The sequence below is a fragment of the Gavialis gangeticus genome, unplaced genomic scaffold, assembly GCF_001723915.1.
Source record: "Gavialis gangeticus isolate Ggan-Ray unplaced genomic scaffold, GavGan_comp1, whole genome shotgun sequence".
NCBI classification, from domain to species: domain Eukaryota; kingdom Metazoa; phylum Chordata; order Crocodylia; family Gavialidae; genus Gavialis; species Gavialis gangeticus.
The window spans coordinates 23,906,661-23,923,359 of NW_017729011.1; the positions used below are offsets into that span (position 1 = coordinate 23,906,661).

General features: G+C 39.9%; 1 protein-coding gene across 2 annotated transcripts in view; it reads left to right on the forward strand.

Annotated features, from left to right (window-relative positions):
* Positions 1-16,699, forward strand: part of RABGAP1 (RAB GTPase activating protein 1) — a 111,775-nt gene that overhangs the window by 52,881 nt on the left and 42,195 nt on the right. The gene's annotated exons all lie outside the window — the stretch shown is intronic.

The following is a 16,699-nucleotide window of genomic DNA, read 5'->3' on the forward strand; positions in this document are numbered from 1 at the left end:
TTAAAGGGGCCGATTTTCAAAAACCCCCCCCCCCCCCAAACAAACAAAAAAGAGTTTCTGACCGAGGCAGTTAGCGCAGAAGAATCAGGAGCACATGTTCTCACGGTTTCTCTTTAAATTTTGAGTGCAGTGAAAGGGGCGGTGGGGTTCCACCTCCGTCTTCGTTTTTAAGAATAAAGCTGTATCTTGACACTTACTTTTCCAGCTGGCTTGACAATGTAGTGGGTGTGTGGGAGCTTCAGCAAAAGCTCCCTTTCTTACAGCTTTACTAGGTTGTTTTGAGATTCATGTTTCACATGTAAATGATAGGTCTCCAGTGGAAATGTCACGGTGAAATGGTGCATTACAGGGATTTTTTTTTTTTTTTTTTTGAACGTGCCAAAGTTTATTGATGCTTTGTGTTCCAGCGTCCTAATGCAAGGGGCCAAATGGTTTGTCTTTCTGCTCTACTCTGAGCTCTGAAACAGTGAATAATGTGAGCATTCTTAGCAGTAACTTAAACTTGTAATGAGCCATGAATGAAGCAATGTGATCAAAGCGGTCATACGTACCTGCAAACCGATCTGGTTTCTATGCCCCATTTCACCAGTAGAATGTTTTGTCTGTGATCGGAGTACAGTATTTTGCATCTTCCTTGTTGTTCATGAAATAGCAAGAAAGAACTTGGAACAGGCCAAATTCAGCAGTTTAATAAAAATGGATTTTTATAAGATGAGACAAAAAGTATTTACTGTTTTGGGGCAACAGAGTTGTGGCAGTGGTTTGAGGATGATGCCCATATGTGAACGTTATTCTTAAAACAGCAGAGAAATGTCACATTTTTTGTGTGTGGCAATTTCTCAAGAACAACTTTAAAAATAACATGTTGGATTTTTTTTTTTTTTAATTGCAATTCTTTGACACTCTACATACTAGAACTTAGGGGTAAAATGAAAGAAAATAATAGTCTCTTAAACAGCTAAGGGAACTGGGTTGTAAATTAAATTACAGCATTTGAGTTATGAATGAGCAGATGAAGCTAAAACAGGCGTTTTTTTCCTTAGGCTCCATGGGATTAAAGATAGCTTGAATATAGCAGGAGCTAAATCTCTTTGGCAAGCATCTATCATAAACCGGTCAAACAGAGTCCAGTGTCTCGTTGACCACAGTTTTAAAAATCTGGTTTAGATTAAATATGTTTCTATACTGTAATGCCGTGAAGAATTCAGTATGGCCCTCAATAAATTCATGTTCTTGAAAAATATCCGTATCTTTTGATGGAAGCATGTCATGTCATCTGGGGTAGGAAAAGAGTTTGGAAAACATATTCTTATAATAAGGAGGTGGTCTGTGGATTGTCCTTTCTAGCTCATGGTGTCTTTGGCGCAGAGATGTGCTTCCTTGTTGCCCTCAAAAGGAGTGGGAATACATACCAGAACTGGTCTGCAACTCGCTGCTTGTCCACGTGCGTCCAGTCTTCACATGTAATAGGAGCAATTTCTGAAGGACTATGTTGGGTTTTTCATGCATCATAATGTTTCCGGTCTGTGCACATTGTCATTTCGCAGTGGGATGAAGAAAACCTAGGGGAAACAAGTAACAAAATGCTGCTGAAACCTGGGATTACTCTGGGGTAAAGGAAAATCCACTGTGTGTATTACAAAATAGATATTAATCAGTGTTGGTTTTCTCCCATACTTTGCCATACCTAATGGAAACTCGTAAAGATAATTTCCTCCTGTAGTTCCTCCAAAATGTAAGCACAATGACTGTCCTAGTCCCAGTGCCATTTCAGCCGTATTATTATTTATTAACCGCTTTTATTATTTGTGTTGTGGCATTGCTTAGGGGTCAGAGCCCTGTTTTGCTCAGCAGTGTGCAAGCGTACAGCAAAGACTGTCTCTACCTCAAGGAACTTGCAATCGAGTGTTATTGTTAAAGATTATAGTTAACATGACAAAGTAGGGGAGAGTGTAAGGGAGAAGTGAGTCATTTCTGAACGACAGTATTTGTAGCAGACGAGCTGGCTAATCGTTCTCATCTGTTCTGTCAGCATTGATGGGGGGGCTAGGGGGTGATGTATAGGTTTTGGTCATAAATATTTAGCATTTAGGCTCGGCATTTGTGGAACACCCACTCGTGCAAAACACCCAGGCTTTTCTGCGATTCTGAGCTTTGGCATTTGAGGAGATGCGTCTGAGCATTAAAATAGCATTTGATTGCAAGATAAGTCAGAAATAAATTGCCTGCTGGGTCCTACAATCCATCCCATTCAGGCTTTTGGTATCGGTGAAGATCTGAGGACAAACTTAGTTGCAGGAGTCGGGTGAGAGTCAGTATGTTTGAGAAAATGGGAACTTATCAAAGGTAAATGCGGAGCCTGAATGCTGACACATGTAATGAACTCAGCCTGGAGCAGAGGCTATTTTTATCTAGCCATCCCAGAGTCGGGGTCAGAAAACAGTACTTTATCAGCCTAGCTATTTTGTAAAACATTTGAGGAATGGCTGCCCAAGCCAGCATTGCACTGATGGCTGGATGAAGCCATTGCAGCTGTAGTTGCTCCCAGCTGTGAGATTGGGTTGCAGAGCATTTACTAAAGCTAGGCTTTTGTCTTTCCATTTCCATATCCAGCGAAACTGTCACCTTGATTCCATCTCAGAATTGTCATCAGTTAAGCTGCCTTTCATGAGAGGGAAGTGGGAAACTCTGGCACTCTTTGTAGGGGTGAGGGAGAACAAAAGAAAGAGGTGCATCCCAGTTTAATTTACAACTCCACATTTTTTACAGGTGCTTCCAAAAGGAGCCTCTGCAGGCTTCTCTGAATAGTGCTAGGTAGCAAAATTATTTTTTGAATTGCATATCATGCTTTAGTAAGGTTTTTGTAAGAGCTTCTATTTGATATTAAAGTGTAGGAGTAGGCTAGGGATATGCAGCATTAAAAAGAAAAATTCCACTGGATTCGCATTCACTTCCATGAGGTCACATTTGGGATGAATCTGGCTTCCTGTGCTTGGGCCCAAGTGTTGAAGAAGTAGTTTTGGCCCCTCTTATCTTGTTTTGTCAGGGGTCCATTTGACTTTGTCCTGTATTGAAACGAGGCATAGTAGTCTTTTTCAGGGATTGTCAGAGGTAATAATGTTATGAATTGTTACACACTAGACTTCCCAGTCAGATCATATCCAGCATTGCAAGTTTGAAAATTGAGTACTGCTCTTGCTATAACATTTCGAGTATGTCTAGCATTAGAGAAAATGGTAAGTTATGACTACGAGCATTGCGTTTAAACGTGATAGCCAAGGGAACATAGATATGAGATTACATGTTGTTAAGTAAAAATGAGTCTTGGTACCTGCCATGAGCTTTAAATGATGGAGTGGACTTGTTTTCATTTTAACTACTTTCTGCAGGTATCTGCCTTGCTTTCAGATTCAGCCGGGAGAGGCTTTAATTTCCCATATGGAATTCACTGGCACTTCTGAGTTCCCTGGGAAAGGATTTTCACACACACATCTCTTCGGAAAGGAACATGATTTATGTAACTCATCGAATTCTTGAATCCAAAAAACAAAATCTTCATACAAAGTTATTGGAAGCTGAAGTTTGCAGTATATAGCCGCTTTTTAATGGTTTGGGAGAATGTGTTTTAACTGTTCATTTCATAATCTCAAGTCAAGTAACCATTTTTCATGACATGGTGACTTCCTTTCTGGGTGTGGCAAAAAAGATTTGCTGTTGTATACTGTCTTTCACACGTAGCTAATTCTTTGCTTCCTCCTTTTGTAGTCTTCATTTGCTGGATGGTTTTGCTCAGGTCCTGAATTGTCAGTAGAATTTCAGATTTCCGCCTTCCTTAGGTCCTTACACAGTTCGTATCTACTGCAGTAGTTGAGTGTTGAAGAACAGTCCTTTAATATTGTCCTGCAAGGGAAGGAGGCAGAATGAGGGTGAGGCACAGAGAAACTCAACGAGGCAGGAAGCCCGTGATGGCCCAGAGAAATGAAACGGGACTTTCCAAGCCAAGCCTGGACCATTGTTCCTCTTCTCACCTAGAGATTTTGCTTGCTAAGAAGCAGCCTTGCACTTAAATGCAACTGAGCTGAGCTCTAATAAACATTCGTAGCCCAGGACCAAACTCCATGAACAAAACTGATGAGCAAATATTCCTTGCAGCATTAGTAGATGGAAACACCATTGGATGGTGCCTTGGGATCTCCATGTGTTGGGACGGTTCTTGATTTCAGGTAGGCAGTCCTCCACCCTTGAAAGCCTATGTCTGGGCTTGCCAACCTTTTTTGAGGCTTTTGTTCTCCCAAATTTTGTTCTGCCTATAAAAAGCTCATGATAATTTTTTAACATATGGAAAATATGAAGTTATTTTTGTTTGGAAATGATACTTGAAGTGTTATAGTTCCTGATTTTGGGAGGGGGTGCAACCTTCATTTGCATGATTAGGGCAGGACCTTCATTTTCAATATATAGACTTTCTTTTTTTGACCTGTGGGAGCTTTGCAAAATTGAGCGAGAGACCCTTCCAGTCTTGCATTTTAAATAAAAGCAGTATTTAAAGTTTAGTCCACCAATTCTGATCTAAACTTGTGGTAGCACATGATTTCTAGTTAGATTTACATCATCTTAATGTGATATAGTTAGAAAAAAAATCAAGTGGCTTAATTTGAGTTGATTTAAAGAGTTGTATCCTATGCTGTATAGGAAAGTATGAACATTTCCTTAAAGCATGAAGGTGTTGAAGCCATTTTTTTTTTTTAGTGTTGGAACAAGGAGAGAGCTTGAACCAATTTTAAGGGGGCACAGAGAAACCAAGCTAACTTAAGTAACAACTTATGGTATTCTTGATGTTTTGGGGTACCATGCCTGATAGTCGTGGATGAGGGTGGTTTGTGCAGTTTTAAAAAAAAAATTTAGGCAGTGCTGTAGGGTATTTTGGATAGGGATGATGCTGCCTTGAGCAGGCGGTTGGACTAGATGACCTAGTGAGTTCCCTTTCCTTCCTTTCTGTGATTCTATGAAATGAGAGTTTTGTATGAAGAGTTTGCAATGCTGTTTTTTGCAGAGGTTTCTGGAGTCAGAACCATGGGTTTGCAGGAAGGGGAGCACAAACACTTGAGTGCTACCCTCTTTTTATTTTCAGCGTAAAACTAATTCCTGTGCCCATCACTGTAACTCACTGTTCTTTCCTCACACACATCATCACTAAACAGTGTCTGCTCAGAAATTCAGCAAAATGCTAAGGTGCAGCCATTGCAGAGCTTGGCCTGTATTCCGGGCTCTGCTAGGACCTCAGGAAAACCAGTCAAGTATATTGCAACCTGGAGTTCACCTCTGGGACCTCTAATTGTTCTAACAATAGGTCACAAGATTTTGAATAGATTAGGCTGAACGGTGGGTATGGTACCTCAGGGTTGGTCATGGCTGATGGGCTCCTTGGGCCATCGAGTTTCAGACCTGGTCCCTGTGTAGGCTCCTGTGTGGTAGGAGGTTTGGTACAACTCTGAAGGATGGTTTTAGGATTAAAGCACTTTGGTAGGGAGTCAGGTGGTCCAGGGTTCGTTCCTGACTCAGTGTGACCTTACATAAGGTGTTAGCATTTCCTGTGCCACAGTAAAATGGTTGAAGTGGTTGGATACTGTGCTCCAGGGGAGCCAGTGGATTTAGCACATCTGTTTCCTGCTAACGTCTGCCGTTTTCTGTGACAAGTGCAAGCCTTTGTGTGCCCACCTGTGAGGTGGCTTATGCCAGCAGCCATGTGGCTGCTTTACTCATTCAGTGTTTAAATGTTTGTTCCTTCCCCTTTTGTCCACTGAAGCAACTTCTTCCAAAAACCTGGCTTTGTTCCCTTTTGGCTTGACAGGTTCCCAGATCGGTTTTGAACTCTTCTGCCACGAGGGATGCATGCTGGCCCCCAGGACTGTGGGGCTGTGTTTGAAGTGTTCAGAATGAAGTATTGCTGAATGTAAGGCAAGTTATGGTTTGTGTCTGCACTGTTGTTTGTGTTTAATGATAGTCGTATATGGAAACGTTTTTATCGGTGTGCATTTGAAGAAGTCTGCAGATTTCAGCCCTAGAATCAGTACTTAAATTCAGTTTACAGAGGGTTCAAACCGAACGACAATGTTAACATTGTAATCTGGTTGCAAGTACACAACTGATCTCTTATTGGGGCTTCTATTTGCTACCTTAGACTGGTGTTCTTTGTTAGCCTCTGTTAGTTTAAGTGAAAAAAAAAAAATCAGTATTTAGACAATCTGTTTAGACCAGACACTTTGTTAGAGTCTTGACCGTCTTGGTCTGAGAATGTGAAGAGAAATGTCAGGAATACTAAACAGGATGTCAGATGCTGAGCAGGGCTAGGAAGTTACAGCTTCCCAGGGGTCTGTTGCTTCTAGACAGACCTTGATAGGCAACTGTCTTGCACTGAGTGGCCTGTTGTTTTATTGAGGCTGCAATTTCTAGTGTTCTTGCGGGTGAGCATGTTTTAATTAGTGTCTTTGTTCCTTTGAAAACAGTTTTTCTAAAAAGATGCACATTGCTGTCGTGTTTTACCTGGCACCTGATAGATGCCAAAAATAGGTGAAGATCCTGATCATCACTAACTTTAAGACTTAATGCATATCAGTCTTCCCTTTTCAGGAAGGTACCTATTTGTAATGTGAAAGTGCTGTTCAAGAGTAGAGGTGGCAAAGTGAATCTGGACTTCCAGCTCTCTTTGACTTCTCTTCTTTTTTTACCACTTTTCGTATTTTGTAAGACGAGGATAATACTTTTGTAGTAAATAGGAGGAGGTTGAGGCTCTAGTTAAAAGAACATTGAGAAATCTTAGATGAAAAGGGCTATATAAATGCAAATAATGTAAAATCCCTGTAAAGATGAAATGAACACATGGATACATACATCCATGCAAGGATTAGTCCTTTTGAAATGTAGCAAAGATCTCATGGTATGAATAAGAAACAAATGTTTGATCAAAACAAGTCATTACTTCTACTGAAAATGGAAAACAATTTTTCTTCTGGGATTTCAACTCCTCTAGAATGAATCCATGAAAATCAATAATTAGATTAGTGGGACCAACTTTTTAGTATGCTGGCAAGAATATAGAGAGATTTGTCAGAGGAAATATAAATAAACTTTGTGCTAGAGTGGCTTTGGTATATTTATAGTGCTAGTGATTTTTCTGTGTGAAATTTTTGACTATTTGACTATAATGTAAGGCTTTGATTTTTAGCTGATGTTAAAGTTGCTCATTTCATGAGGGTATGAGAGTACCAAAATGTGAAAAGATCTTTACATTGCAGGCTAGTAAAAATATTTTGTAAAACACCTGTTAAAATGTTTTCTGTAGCAGTTATCAATGGAATTGATGTTTAGTGCACAAGGAAAAAAAAAGTTGGGTTCTGGTCAGTGGAAACCTTTAGGAAATATTTATCATCCTGACCTTGCCAGTTCGGTGGGATACGGCTTTTTTGGAGGGGGTATAAATTGCTGTATCATTTCAGAAGGTGAAGTGGGCTCACTGGAAGTCGCAGCACAGTTGATCCTTTTAGGTAACAAGCAGTGTGGTCATTACCCTCAGTTTTGAATGGGCTGAAAGGATCTGAAAAAATGTCTGTATGCTGCCATTGCAAAACTCTGATTTTAAAAGCACTGTACAACCTGCCCTTCTGAAAGCCACTGTGCTGGTAAGGCCCCTCCCTGTGTAACCTGTGAGACCCCGGTCCTATCGTCATTCTAGCAGGTAAGCATGACTCCATTGCATCTTTCCAATAGGAAATGCAGCAGGATGGAAATCGGCATTTGAAAGCTCACGTTGGGTTTTTCCTGCTGCTCTCGACACTAGGGTTGTGTCTTTTTTTATGGGGAGCTCCACAGTTTCACCAGTCATTCATGTCTTTTTCACATACAGTTTCTGGTTACAGCCCAAGCTTTGCATGTGTGCTCGTTCAGGTTGCGTTGTTGAACAAAACACAGTAGAGCAATCTTATTGTAAAGGATACTTCCTTTTTCTGGTGGCTTGCATGCTTCGCTCTTGCATAGCAGTGAGTGAGGCAGCAGCCACTGATGAGATACCTTCAGTCTCTTTGGGGGAGAATTGCCATCTGGAATCTCTTCCCTGTTTTTTGAGGAATTTTGTTTGGGTCTCAGTCCAGTTCTCAGGGGACAGGTGATGGCATTTCAAAAAATTATCACATCTGACATTCCTTTTTGGGGAGTCAATAGTGATGCCAATTAGAATACACTGTGTGTGTGTGTGTGTGTGTGTGTGTGTGATATTTTACACACTTTTTGGTGTGGGAAAAATTCAAAGAGGAAGGGTAGGAGTGAGTGAGAGCATCTGTGGTGCCTGTGACATGAAGAGCCATGAAAGAAAAGATCCACCAAAGCAGCTCAAACCTTAAGGTAGCGAAAAAAATAGATGAATGGTGAGCCAATGCAGAAGCGTGTGTGTGTGTGTGTGTGTGTGATTCAGTGTAGACACATTATGTTATCAGTCTTGACTCCTTAAATGTTCTTAATTCTTTTTGGTGGATTTGTCCTATTTTGTGTACTGGAAGCGGGACATTTTGATATCTATGGAGACAGCTGAAGAGCTGTAGTGGCTATAAAAGTTTGTTTGTGCCAAGTTTGAAGTTGTTTTAAAATAAGTACTAAGACCACTTCTACCCCATTATTTTAACAGGCATTCTGTAGCTGACTTTTCAGTTAGGACTAATAATAGAAAAGCTTGTGATTTAGCCAAAGCTACAAATGTTACTGATTTAAAGTAATACTTACAAATACTTTCAAATATTAAATGAAAATAGAATAAACTGAGGTATGTAAACTATTTGATCCTAATTCCTTACATAATTATTTCCAAAAGTGAGTTTTGCTATGGGCTACTGAGAGAGCCCAAAAACAAATGTATTTTTCACTTTGAGATGCTCTGTGTTGCAGCTGTGTAATGCATCTCTCTCATCCTGTTAGTTTTTTATCGGTGTATATACACACATTATGCTGCTAAATGAACATGGAAGTAGTTCTAGTCACACACTTCACATTAGAAGTTTGTAGCACATGCAATTTTAAAATGTTGCTGTGGTTCTTAGAATTCTCAAGACACTTTTGCTAAATCTGTTACCAACATTTTCCTTCCTAAGAAAACTGCACAAATTTCAATAATTGTTCCACTGGTTAAGCATTTGTCTACCATTCATTTTGAATTAATATAATGTTGATACAGATTAAAATTGAAAGGCTCTTGAACCATTTCAAACTACTGACATGGCAGCTTAAGATTGCCTGTTCTCTCAATGTATAGATGATGCATCAACAATGTGAAATAGTCTTAGCATTTGCTGAAAACCTAGCTAACTTTAAATGCTCTCTCTTTTTTTTTTGCAAGAATGCTAGGTTTAGTGCAGAATTGCACACCGAAGGCATCTTAAAAGGAGTATCATTCTGACTTGGGATATTTCTTCTCTTCTGAAAGGATACTCAGGATTCAATAATGTATCTATGGGAGCAATTATTTTAGCCAAAGTTTGCATGGATGGTTTTATAGGAGGTTTTGCTTTTGACGTTTCTTGATCTACTTTAATGTAGTATTCCAACAGAGCCTTGTTAAGAGTGTAATTTTTTTAATTCTTAAACGCACTTGTACACTTTATTTCAAAGGTCTGAATGGCTCATAAAATAAATTAAAGAAATAAATGACACTTTGCATGTTTTGACTTTGTGTTGTCTTGGGTGGCTTTGTATGCAGCGTTAGTTTATTGGGATTTGGTTGTCTCCTTGAGGGGCGGGTAGTCCTTCTCTGATCTCTGCTGCCTGATTTGGCTATTTCATGTGTACTTGCCAAAAGCAGAAAAACCTTGACCATGCAGTTTGTATTTATACTTTTCTCCATACATGATGTATGACATTTTTGCCAAACTTTTCTTTTATAATTTTCCTGTGGGAACTTGAGCCCTAAAAGGAAACAAGCACAGCTAAAGGGCTGGATATCACAAGGGATTTGCTTTTATTTTTAGAATTGCACTGTATTGCCATATTTGGACTGAAAATGCACAATATCGATGCATTAAATCAAATTGCAGCTATTAACATTCTGAAGTTACTTCAACTTACGTTAAGTATTCAGTGAAGTTTTGTGAAAAACACTTGAGTTAAATGTATAGAATATGCTAGTTCTAAATGCCTCCTGTAGTGCCCTGACCACAGTATTTCTCATTAGCAAGTATCTTACTCGGAAAGCTACTATGTTATGCCTTAAGATCCTCAGCAACAGGTGTATTTTCTCTTACAAAAGCATCCTGCAGTGGTGCAGTCCAAGACAAATCTAGGACTATGCTCAATGTAGAATACAATGTAAAGCCAGAATATGATTTATAGGAAAGAATCTTGGGAGTGCTGCTAAATTTGGACACAGCAAGATAAACTTGGCACCAGTTTTAAGAGTGTGCTGCTAATAGTGTGATCATAGCAAAATAGTTATTCAGCGACATTTTGGTATTCTGGGATGTATTTATAATGTATAGGCCTGTCCAAAATAACCTCTCTTTCCAGCAGTGTGTGAAGGCATCACTGTTACCCATTTGCCGTTTCTCCTATTAACCCTTTTCATTCCCTTTTTCAAAAGGCTGGAATTTGGCATTTAAATTACCTCTTTCTTTGCATGTTTGTTACATGTGCATTCTGACTACAAGCCACGGGCCTAGTGCAGAGGCTGAGTAGCATGTATAACACCACTGACTGCTTATGGGTCTTGGTATCCTCATCTTCATAGTAAACTTTTTCTTCCAATTGTGTTACAAAATCTTTGCAAAAGCAATGACATCTCTTTGACTAGTAACCTTCTAAGGGAGCAGTGAAAATGCAAGGTGGGGGGGGGGTGTCTGGTTCCCATCACCTTGACTTTTGGTGTTTGGGCGGAGGTATTTGAACATTTGATATGCATCACAGAAAATGTTGTTTTTTTTTTTTTCCTTTTTTTTCAAAGGAACAGGTGGGTATGATTGCAAGAAACTAATAAATATCCCCAAATTCTTAGTCTGCATTTAGATAAATAGATTCAAAAGGAAACTCAGACTTTGCACTTTAAAATAGCTTAACACAAATAAAATATAACTATAATATAGATGGCACAGGAGCTTTTCTGTTTTTAATGCGACTGTAACTTGAGAGAGCTGCTGAAGGAGACCAAATAAAATAGTTGTGTTGATAGATCAGCAAGGTATGCTGCAGTATTTTTGCATTTGTCCATTGTGTTCAAATCATATTCTTACGGATGTCTAATCTCAACCTACTCTCCAACAACTTGTGGCTTATTCCTTGTTATGCGGGGGGGCGCTCAGGGAAACAAGGTCTCTCCCAAACCCTTCTGGTCCCCCCTAGTGAGGCTGACTGTTCCTCCCAGCAGATGTCTGGGTAATGTAAATCGCCCATATTGGCTAATAATGTGTTTTAACAAGCATCTTTCTGACCCTCCAACTGCTTGCATGATCTAAAAAAGCAAGCAACACCCCCCACACACACAAAAAAAAAAACCCCCCAAAAACCAAACACACCACTTGGGGTCCCATCTGCTTTCATATGTAAAATTTAAGTGAACGTATCATGAACGCTGCATCTGTTTTTTCACTGAGGTTTAAAAATTTAAGCAAATGTAAAACATAAAATACAATGTGAACATGATATGGGATATTTAGAATATGCAACATGCTCAATGACAATTCTCTTTTTAGTATTGAAGCATTACATTTAAATGCAGAATTTTGCCATTTGGTATTTATTTGTTACATTTACTGGTTTTAAATTATGTTTTATTTCACCTTAATTGTCTTAGGAAAATAAAAGACTGGGCAGATACCTGGATATCTCCCTTAACAGAGGATTCCATGCACTAGCTATGCTTTTTTGTCTCAAACTATTTTTGTTCCTGCCCTTTTTATCATTTTTTAACTTTAAATCTAAAGTTCTCCAACTCCGGTTGTGGGATCAATGTGGTGTCAACTTGGAGAAGAACAGATGCTTGTTGGTCCCGGGTTGTCACAGTTGGCAATGGCAACCTTTGAATCAGGGGTACGTGTGTTGCTCTGGGTAGGCATATATGAGCTTCCCTTTGGCCTAATTAAAAAAACAAACAAACAAACAACCCAAAAAACCCACCAAACAAATCTTTGCCCAGTGATCACTAGTACAGATCCTTCCCTCTGGTGGTCTCAGTACTTCTCCCTGCGTTTGTTTTGATTTTCATGCCTCTGTGGGGACAAAGTTGTAGGTCAGGAGCTAAGCAGCATTGTGGTGTCCTTCTCGCCAGACTCAGTGCAGCGGGGATCTAAGCATGGTGACTTGATGTTGCTCACTTGGCAATTCCCTCCAATATTTCTGGGTTAATATCATGATTCTGTCTACTTCGGGTATCTCTTACATCATTCTGGTTAACTGAAGTTCTGTACCTCCTGTATCATTTGTCCATTGACTATTTGTGCTCCCTCCTTTGCTAATTATTGTGCCCAATCAGAAATAGCACCCTGTAAGGAAGTCCAGCAGGATCAGACCTTTCCCAAAAAGCAGTTTCCAGGGCAACAGTATTTCTACAATAAACATTTTTACCAAGTAGCAGAACGTTCCCGTGGTGTATTGCTTTGAACGAGTTTTACAAGTCAAATCCCTGGTGTGCTGCATATGTTAAGTAATTTAACTCTAGTGAATGAGCTTACAGAGTTTGATCTCAAGTCCAAAGTAAAAGAGAGATTTAGTTTTCTGTCATTTGACATAGTTTGCATTCTTGCAGTCTGAAAAGTGCTGTATATAACTTTCCTTACCAGCCTCTGAAAAAACACTCACATTATTCTTAAGTCTGTTAGAAAGAATGTGCCTTTTTGAAGTCCAGCTGGTTCTGGATACAGGCAAGCTTGTTTAGTTTGTACCTGCCTTTCTGCATACGTTTCTCTTTCAATTTTCTCAGGTGTTGCGTGTTTCAAAACCTCCATGTTCCCCAGGGAAGGAGATTTTTTTTCTAAATGAATTGTGGGGTCATAGAGGGCTGGGTGCCTGTCCTGCTGAAGGTTATACTGTGTTACTTCTCATGTGATCTGTAAAGACTGCCTCCCTTCCCCTTTCCCCTCAGATCAACTTGTTGCATCTTCCAAAAGTCTTTAAAGAAGCCGTGGGAGAACTGAACATTGGGTTTCAGGGAGGCCTGCTGGAGTTCAGTGTTCCTTAGTATCAGTGGAGCTTTCTCAGGACCCCAAGTTTCTCTTCCCATAAAAAGGTCCTTTCCTAACTTTCCTTCTTATATTTTATGTACAGTAACTCCTTGAGGACGTGCAACAAAGTCCCCTGGCCCCCTCCAGTGCAAACAGCTGGATGTGAGGCCTCTTCCAGAATGGGCATCAGGAGCTTTCTCTGCCCCATGACACTTTCATATTACATCTTTTATTTATTTTATTTATTCTATCTATTTATTCATTTAAATCACACCCTCCTCCTTGCATTGGGAGGGTTAAACCAGACCTGCTGAGGTGTGCAAGAGATGGTTAGCTATCACTTGTCCAGCATCCTGCATGCTTTCTGCATAGCAGACCTTACAGGCGATGAGTGCTTGTATTGTGGCAGGAGCTCCTCCTGTTGCACCCCTGCATTCTCTGGACACTAGTCAGAACTGTTAACTACACGCACATACCTTTGCAAATGCCAGGAGCCTCCCTGCCAGATCTAGTTCGTTAGCAAACGGGTTGATTTTTAGGGACACGTGTGAGCAAAGTGTGTGTCAAATCTCAGCACAATCCAGGAATTGGATAGATCCACTAAAATGGTAGCTAGCTTCCTGAGGTTTTTTTATTTTTACTCTTATTTATTTATTTTTGTGTGAGAGAGAGTGGAGTAGATCATTCTGTAATTTGCTAGATCAGGTATTGATTTCCATAGTAGATTGTTTTGTTTTTAAAATGCCTGAGAAATCATCGACTCATCCACTTAAAAAAAAAAAAATTAAAAAATGCATTTCAGAAGAAAAGGGAGAGTGGTTTTGTACCAGGTCCCAAACTTTTCTCCTTTTGTTAGTCAATGTATTGAGCTGTTATGGGAATTTTAATCTTTTACTACACTTGCTTCAGTTCTCATGGCAGTTTTCCACTTGCTTTTCTTTATTACTTTCTTTTTCTTCCTGTCATTCTTAGCTTTCTATTTTTCAGTTCCAGTTTGTGAAGGGCGTGTGCTCAGAAGGGTTTCCTTCAGTTCCCAGTGCCCTGAAAGCATGAGAAATTGTCCAGTGAGCCAATTCTCACAGCAAGGTATAAAAATAGGAGTAAAGAAAAGGTTACACAATGCTGGAACAGCAGCAGTTTGTCCTAATGGCCGTTTTTCAAAGCCATGTTTTGAAAAATATTTTTAAAACCTTATCACTTCCATATATTTTTCTCTCCCCAAACTGTGTCCCAGCAGCTTGGAACCAGCTTTAAAGATACTTGAAGAATTGCACCAAAACATAGGAGTCAAGTGCTGAACAGTCACGCAGAAGCGGGGAAAGTCCAGCTCAGTCTGATTCCACTTCTTTAACAGCAGAGGAGATTACTGCTTGAAAGTCCTAGCGTCATTTTCTAAACCAGTATTTAATACACGTCTTCAAAGGGAGGCTCATTCCCTTCTTGAGACCCAGCTTTAATTCCACAGTCTTACTGTTCTGTCACTGCAGCAAGCTACGGGCAACACTGAAGACAGAAGCAGTATCTGTTCGATACCAGAATCAATGACCATTTTCATGGAATCTGTGATTTTACAGAACAGCTATTTATTATTGCTTGATTCTTCACACACTTTAGTACACAAATAAGACCAATAGGTTCAGTTTCATATGCCTACATGTTTGTGTACTCTACCTCCCCTACAAATTAGTCATTAAAGGCCTATGTTAGCTTGCTTGTTTGCATTAACTTCAAAAAGTTTATTCCTATATTCAGTTACTTCAGTGCTGCAATATGTTTGCTTGTGCTTTCTTCATAATGCGATAGACTTCTTAGACATGCTATATTGTTAACAAATTTCAGCGTCATCGTACTATACTTGATCATTTTCAAGACATCCCAATAACTTGATTCTAATAGCAGTTTAATGCCTTTATAATGAAATGTCTGTGGCCAGCCATGGAGAAAACTGTTAAATCTGGATTAAAATCACAAGGGAAGATCAAACGCAGAATGAAAATGTGTCCTCGTTTGTTACCAATGGCATTTTCCAGAGTAAAGGAGCAAGTAAAATCTCCGATTTAATGCATTATGTGTACGGCTGACTATACCACCTATTGCATATGTCTGCTTCACATGCAGACTCCCAGGTGCAAGCATCCTTAAACACTGTCACTCTAGGCATGGATGTGACGCTTAGTATGTCCACGTGTTTATAATCAAGGCTCCTGATGTACATTTTGGTCTCAAGCAAAAACAGTTATTTTATGTATCCTCTTGGGAAGCATACAACACTTGCACTGTATTCTGTTGTGGCTTCACAGTGCACCCTGTGCACACAGCTTGCACAGGAAATGGTGATTCATACTAGAAGTGAAGACGACCCAGCCTTTTAATTGCACACCCAGTCACTGCCACAGAAGCTACCTCATGTCAGCACCTGAAGCTCTCAGTAGCACAAGTTGCCTAATAAATTTGACTGCCCATCTTCTGATCATCTTTGATTCTCTCTAGCTGCCTAGGAAGGCCCTCGTGCCACTACTGAAATGAGAGACTGTAATTATAGTCAAAGGGAGATCAACTGAGAACAAGTCTTTCTGTATCTATTTAGCCGGTTTTATTCACAATTGAATTGCTGAGGTGTCTTGCCACAGGCTGCAGAGAGGTCACTGGAGCTTTGGAGCAGCCTACTCATTCTGGTGAGAAGACTGCAGAAATACAGTACACATGAGTGTGTGGGGAAAGCCACAGGGAGCTCCTCTTGTTACACTTCCTTTCTTTCAGTGCATTTTAACTTTAGTCCTCTCATCTGGTTGACCTGTTATTTCAGCAAGAGAAACTTGCATAAGGATACTCAAAAAGAAAATTTGGCACTGTTAGCAACTGTCCTACTTTTAAAATCTAAGTTGAAATCAATCTCTGAGATTTTGAAAATCCATGTGGGCAGTTTTTCAGATCAGTATGAGAGCCATCAGTCCAGATTCAGGAGTGAGACTAAAACTGTCCATAGCTCACTGTGTGGTTGAAACATTTTTAAAGCATTTTGAAGATAACTTGAGTGAGTGATTCTCTAATGCAGTCACTGTGCATGGTTAGATTGCACAACTGAGATGGATGCATTTATCCTCTGGGGTGTAGGTTGTAGCTGTGTTGGTCTAAGGGCATAGGTAGACAAGGTGCTTTGGGTGAATCTGATATCGTTTATTAAACCAACTTAAATAGTTGGAAACATTTTTCTTAGCAAGCTTTCGAGTTTAAAAACCGTTTGTCAGGCTGAAGTCTAATAAATGATACCAGATTCACCCAAAGAACCTGGTCTGCCTTTATGCTGTGGGTGCTTTTTGTTTGTTCCCTCTATGCAGTGCCAGCTGCCTGGCCTTCCAAGTCATGTTGGCTTCCATTGCAAGACAAGCTTCATATCTAAGGATTTGGCAGTTTGGGAATTCTCTTTGGGCAACTGTATTTCCAACCTCGTTCTCCATCGTTTTGCTTAATCCCCTCATCAGTGGGTGTGTATGTTTCTTTTTAAAAAC